Source organism: Sardina pilchardus, chromosome 7 (assembly GCF_963854185.1).
Source record: "Sardina pilchardus chromosome 7, fSarPil1.1, whole genome shotgun sequence".
NCBI lineage: Eukaryota > Metazoa > Chordata > Actinopteri > Clupeiformes > Clupeidae > Sardina > Sardina pilchardus.
The window spans coordinates 5,983,921-5,990,666 of record NC_085000.1 but is presented as its reverse complement, the minus strand read 5'-3'; positions in this window follow the sequence as shown (position 1 = coordinate 5,990,666).

Below are 6,746 nucleotides of genomic sequence, written 5' to 3'. Positions count from 1 at the left end.
GTTTGTGTGTGTGTGTGTGTGTGTGTGTGTGTGTGTGTGTGTGTGTGTGTGTGTGTGTGTGTGTGTGTGTGTGTGTGTGTGTGTGTGTGTGTAGGTGTAGGTGTGTGTGTAGGTGTATGTGTGTGTGTGTGTGTGTAGGTGTAGGTGTGTGTGTAGGTGTATACCATTTTGCTGCTGAGCACAGGTGTATGAAGCTGCTAAGAGTGTACATGGACCAGCCACTCACTGTGGGTATGATGCACACACACACCACACACACTCACGCTCACTCACTCACTCACTCACTCACTCACTCACTCACTCACTCACTCACACACACAGACACACACAGACACACAGACACACACACACACACACACACACACACACACACACACACACACACACACACACACACACACGCACACACATGCTCATGCTCACCTGGACTGAAGGAATGATCTCCTTTACTGTAACACCCCCTTGCCAGAGGCCTATCTCTGAAGTATCTCAACTACTTCCCTTAAGCACGCACACACACACACACACACACACACACACACACACACACACAGAAAAAAGGCACTTTGGCCTACTTGACTCGACTGAAAGAGAGAGCACATCACGCTCTGACTTCTAATTCACCGCAGCATTCCACCAGACCAGACCAAGTGCCGGTCCGCCCACTACCACGCCAATTTGCAGGGCTTTGACTGACAGGTGCAGGGGCCATGTAGTGCAAAATGAGATACAGCCCTGCATGAAAAACCCATGTCCATGGCATGTGTCAGCCCCTGCCGGCGACAGCCATGCTGGTTTATGATCACTGCTTAACTGCCAGCATGCGTGGCCGTAGATCAGCCTGCTCTGATGGATCGTTCTGGAATGGGGCCAGCATTCTGGAACTCTCATTACCATGGCGATCTTGACATATTCTCTTGTTCTTCGCTCTTGCTGAATCGATGGTGTTTGTGTCTGACCTATCTAATGCTAGAAAAACAAGAAATATTTCGAAATGAGACAACATTGTTGGTAAGATAACAACGCTGCTGCTTTTTTTAAAAAAAACACACCATTAAACAGAACTGAATTTCAAGGTTTGGTTGCAGGACTATTGTATCTAACAGAGTGGAAAGCAAAAAGCAATGTGGCGGTCTGTGTCTGATCATTACCAATGTCGATGTTTGAATTTATTTACATTTTGTCATCTGGTCCTCTGTGGACGGTAAGGGTGGCACTCAGACTGACAGTGTTTAGCTGACTGCCACAGCAGACACACAAAGCTTTTCAATTGTTTCGTGACAGAGTGCAGAGAAAGAGATGAATATTTCATGGCTGAGCTATTATAACTGTGCTGCATGAAAGATGAAATTCAGTTTAACCTTTTTCAGCACTGTACAGGGCTCCACTGAGGGTAAAGTGTGTGTGAATGAATGAATGTGTGTGTGTGTGTGTGTGTGTGTGTGTCTGTGTGTCTGTGTGTTTTTGTGTGTGTGGGAGGGGGGCGGGGTAATGTTCAAGCCCCTAAATAAAATACATTGATTGAATGCTGATTGAGTTTTTAAGCGTATCTGCAAACTCTTGCAAGCTGAAGTGACCCATACAGAACAAGCACATTCAGAAACAATGGCGTGAAGCTACTGCAGAGAGGCATATTGTGTGTAGTGAAACAAGATGCAGAACAAACGCTTTAGATGACAACATTAGATGATGAGGAGGATGGTGGTGCTCAGCTATGGGTGCTATAGCAACAATGAGGAAGATGGTGGTGGTTGTCAGGATGAAGATCAAGACGATGAAAGTGATAATGAAGGCGTTGATGGAGATGCATGACAATGCGATGCAAAGTTTAAGCAGAGACTTTCTAGTGAGGAGAAACCGCACTCAAACAAATTGACATGTGAATACATCGCACCATGTGGTGTGTGAAATGTCTCTGGGACAATAAGTCTAAGTTACCAGTCGTGTTGTGATCTCACCGCTTGAGTGAGGTTGGTGTCAAGAGGCCTTGTGCACGCACACTGTTCTGCCCAACATAGATACCCAATGAGCCAATTTCAGTGTCCAGGTGCCTGGCCTAGTTGATGTTAATGATGCCTTAATTGGCAGGGTAAAACATCTTCCTGTTTCTATAGACTGAGCTGTTCCAGAGGAAGTTAGTTTACACAGTGGCGACATCTTGTGAAATAGGCTCATACGTGCCTAAAACGCGTTGCAATATGGCCGCCGACTCGAGGGACTTGCCTAAAAGGACTTTGGCTTAAGATGATGATGATGATGATGATGGTGATGGTGATGGTGATGATAATGGAATTCAAAACAATAAGGATGATGACAGTGAAGGAAATAAGGTCATCAGAAATATGTGACATTGTCAGTATATGTAACAGAGACCCTGGGAGCTGTGTTAAGAAACGAATTGGCTTTTGAAAGTTGTCTTTTTGATGTGCGAGTTGGTCCAGGTGTGCAGCTGTCTGTGTGAGGGTCTCTGTTTGTGAGCTCGTGGAGAGAAGAGGAGAGCCATCCTACGCTCGGTCGTTCCCGGGAGGATATCCGTGCGTGTCGATACATCTGCTGTCTGAGAGGATCCTGCTGTGTGCGCAGACTCCAGGTTCATTACCCATGCCTGACTGACAGGGAAAGGGCCCAGACGGAGAGTAATGACCATGCTAGATAGTGTTTAGAGCACATGAACTTGACGACATTTAGAGAGCATGACGTTGTTTTAAGAACATGAACCTGAACTTGTTTAAAGAACAAGAGTGCTTTTATAGAACCTGGTGCGGCTCCATAGAACATCAGAGCATTTAATGAACACGATGCTGATGTTGTTAGTTGAGAGAAGATGGTGGTGTTTATTTACCTGACTGTAAAGAGAGACACTGTTTACTGACACAGAGGATATACTGGATGCTGTTTCAACAATGTCTTTTTAATGCACCTTTTGTTTCCTACCAGTACCATATATGTTCACCTCCGACTCTAAGTAACAGCAAATGTGTAACAAGATGTATTATTTCACAATGTATATCAATGTATCGAATATAATAACTGTACAGAAATAAATTCAAAAATGTATGCAAGGTTTCATACTGCGCATAGACATTTTCCATGTGCTGGTTTTATTGAGTGGTAAATGGTTATTTTTTCCCATAACCTTGAAGCAATAAGCACCATATCAGCATGTTTCCCATCTAACTCATGGCTATGAACGTATTGATTGGCCAAGATGAAGAGACATGAACTCTCAATTTCACATCCACTGAACCCCTGATTGTACAGAAGGACTATTAGTGAGTAAAGTGTATTCTTGATCATGTCATGTTCACTCCAACTCTTCGCTGGTCCTCTCATTGAAGCCGTCAGGAAAGGGTTTGCAGAAAAAGTGTCTCACACGGCTGGATTTTAATGTAGAAAAGCATGTCCTTTGGGCAACACGGCATCATGATCCATGTGACTCAAGGATGAGGAACAAGCCATCTTTGAATTCTCTGCACAGAAGCCAATATCTGTGCATGCATTGTACATTTAAATTACAGTATAGTCCACATTAAATGAACAGAGTCCCCAGGGCATATGCGCTGTTAATGTGGCCCTGTATCATCCTCACTGGAGTAAAGTATCTTTACTGCCTGTCATGCGCAGACACCGCAGAGGACAATTAATGTGCCTATGCTTAATTAATGACACATTAATCACCACACATTCAACAGTGATACTCTTCTTAATAGTCCGAGAGGCTTCGTCTGCAGCTCCCGCCCAGGCCAAGGTAAGATGGCCCAGAATGCATCTGGCCCTGGAATGGGTGAGGAATAGAGCAGCACGGAATCAAACACGCCGCCAAGGTCAAGGGGTCACCAAACAGGAAGCACACACAGTGGAACACGGTATAGTGCACAACCTGAGTGCGCTGCCCAAAAGCATAGATGTCCAATGATTGGGGTTACAAAAACACGTTTGACATTTAAAACCTCTTTGTTTAACCGTACCTACCCCACTGCAATCCAACGCATACAACATAGAGAGAGCACCAAAGAGAGGGAGTGTTCAAAATGAAAAGTCGTTCTGGCTTTGCACAGGTACTCTTTGGTAACTCTGAACCACTTTTCAACCTTTCTTCCATCAGATCATACTCACAACATTGTGAATCAATTCCTGTCAAGTCCTGCTGCTCTAAAAAAATCTCTTCAGGCTAGCATGTTCACTGTGAGATGGATAGCTATTATATCTTCTTGTTGATAATAGGATCATATTGTGATTTAGTGTTTTGTGAATTCAATTTGTATTTTTGTTCCAATTGTGAAGCAGCCCAGAGAAGGAGTTCGGAAAGACGAATGATGGATGAGTGGATCAATGATGGAGATTATGATGGCTGTTGTTATTCTAATCAAATTAAAAATAGAAAACAAAGACCTCCGGTGAAAATGGCCCTGTGCTTGACTAACTGTTAATCACTGGTGTGTAGGAGTCGGGATTCATTGGTTGCTGACACGTGGCGTGGTGACACCTGTATCGGCGTTCCAAAGAACCTTCTGGAATGTTTCTGCTCTGGCGCGCTGGGTTTGAGACGCCACTGTCATCACACACACCTGCTACACAGAGCTGGGTGCTACCACCCGTGACACTCACCAGCTGCTCCCAGTCTGTACCTGTGAAAATACACACACACACACATACACACAAGATGACACATACACACAGATACACACACACACACACACACACACACAAGCACGGTGACACTTACACTCAGACACACACACACGCACACAAGCACGGAGACACATACACAGACAGATACACACACACACAGACACTCATGCTTGAAGACACATACACACACACATACATACACTCACACACACTCAGACACAGACACATACAGTAGACAGACACATATGCCTGCTCAAATTCAAATAAACACACATGCACACACATATGGACATACAGAGACAGACACACACACACACAAGCACGGAGACACACACAGACACAGACACTCATGCTTGAAGACACATACACACACACACATACATAGACTCACACACACTCAGACACGGACACATAGGCAGACACATACAGTACGCCTACTCAAATTCAAATAAACACAAACACACACACACACATATACACATGCAGACACATGCACTTGCATTCACAACAAGCTCAAACATTTACACAAACACACACACACACTCTCATAAAAACATCCAGGGAATGGCTTTGCACTCACAAAAATGAACAAATTCCCATATGCTTAGCACACACATGCATGCATACATGCATAACATGCAAAACACCACCCACACACATTATATACACTAACCCTCCACCCACCCACATGCGTTCACACCATATACAGTACCTCCCCCTACAGAAGTCACTGCAGCTACATTTAGACACAAAGGTAGTAATCCCAATGTATGAGTTGTGTGTGTGTGTGTGTGTGTGTGTGTGTGTGTGTGTGTGTGTGTGTGTGTGTGTGTGTGTGTGTGTGTGTGAGGGGGGTGGGGGTGATAATAAATTATAATACTGATAGTACTGAAAGGGTTAGTGCCCCCCAGGGCAGATCACAACGCTTCCTGATCTTCACGTCCACACCACAGCTTCACTTCTCATCACACGCAACAAAGTGCTCGGCGAGTCTACTGCCCCACACTTAAAGCCCTGTTACGATGATGGTATTGCATTTTACAAGCCTGGGAGTGCTTCTCTGTGCCAAAGGGCAAGAGGGAGGGGGGTGGGTGGGGGGGGGGCTTTGAGGGGGGCCACGGAGTGTGGAGTTGGGGCCGGTAATCATCACTATTTACCTTAATGGTGAAGCTTTACCTTGGCACTCCTCTTGCCAAAGCCCTGCTTCCCTCCGTTATGTTAATAACCAGTGGCAATCACGGTAAAGTGCGCTCGGCTCCTCCAACAGCCAAACAGCTGTCGCTGGAGAGGCGTCGGCTGTGTCAGACACGCTTCGCCGTGTCACGGAGGGTGGGAGATGACTGCATCAGACTCTGGGCACTGTTCCCAGTGCATCACCTCTGTCAGCCACACACTGACAAGAACACACACACACACACATACAGACACATAAACACGTACGTACACTGTTAAACATACAGATTGAAACAGCACACACACACACACACACACACACACGTACACCCATACAGACACATGCAGCATATACAGTATACAGATACAGACAGAGACAATGACAGACACAGACCCATACAGACAGACAGACACACACATTCACACACACAAACACTAAAAAACACGTAGATGTATTATGCCTGCAGGACACAGGAGTGTCAGAATTGAGTGCATTTGGACTGGTGGGTAGCATGTAATAGTCTGCTAACTGAGTGAAGAATTGTGTTGTTTCGCTCGACAGTCCATGTGTATTTAAATCAGAGCGCAAACAAATGTACAACACTATTTGCATAATGAATGTCTTGCTGGTTGGCCTGTATGTACAGCTCTTTGATGAAATGTCAGATAGCAACTAAATACAATCACTGTTACACTGCAGCAGATTGTGTATTTGTGCACACAAGGCGGCAATGATTCACCAGCTGACTAACTTAAACAGACCACAAAACGGGAACACTTTTGCTGAGGGCAGGCATTGCTGTAATGATCTCCTCAACAAAAGAAAAATGTATTAGTATTTGCAACTGGCTGTCCGGAAACATTTCCTTCACCGCACCGCATTCATTTTGGATTAGAATTAACTACATTTTTCACATCACAACAGGCTGCACTACAAATCA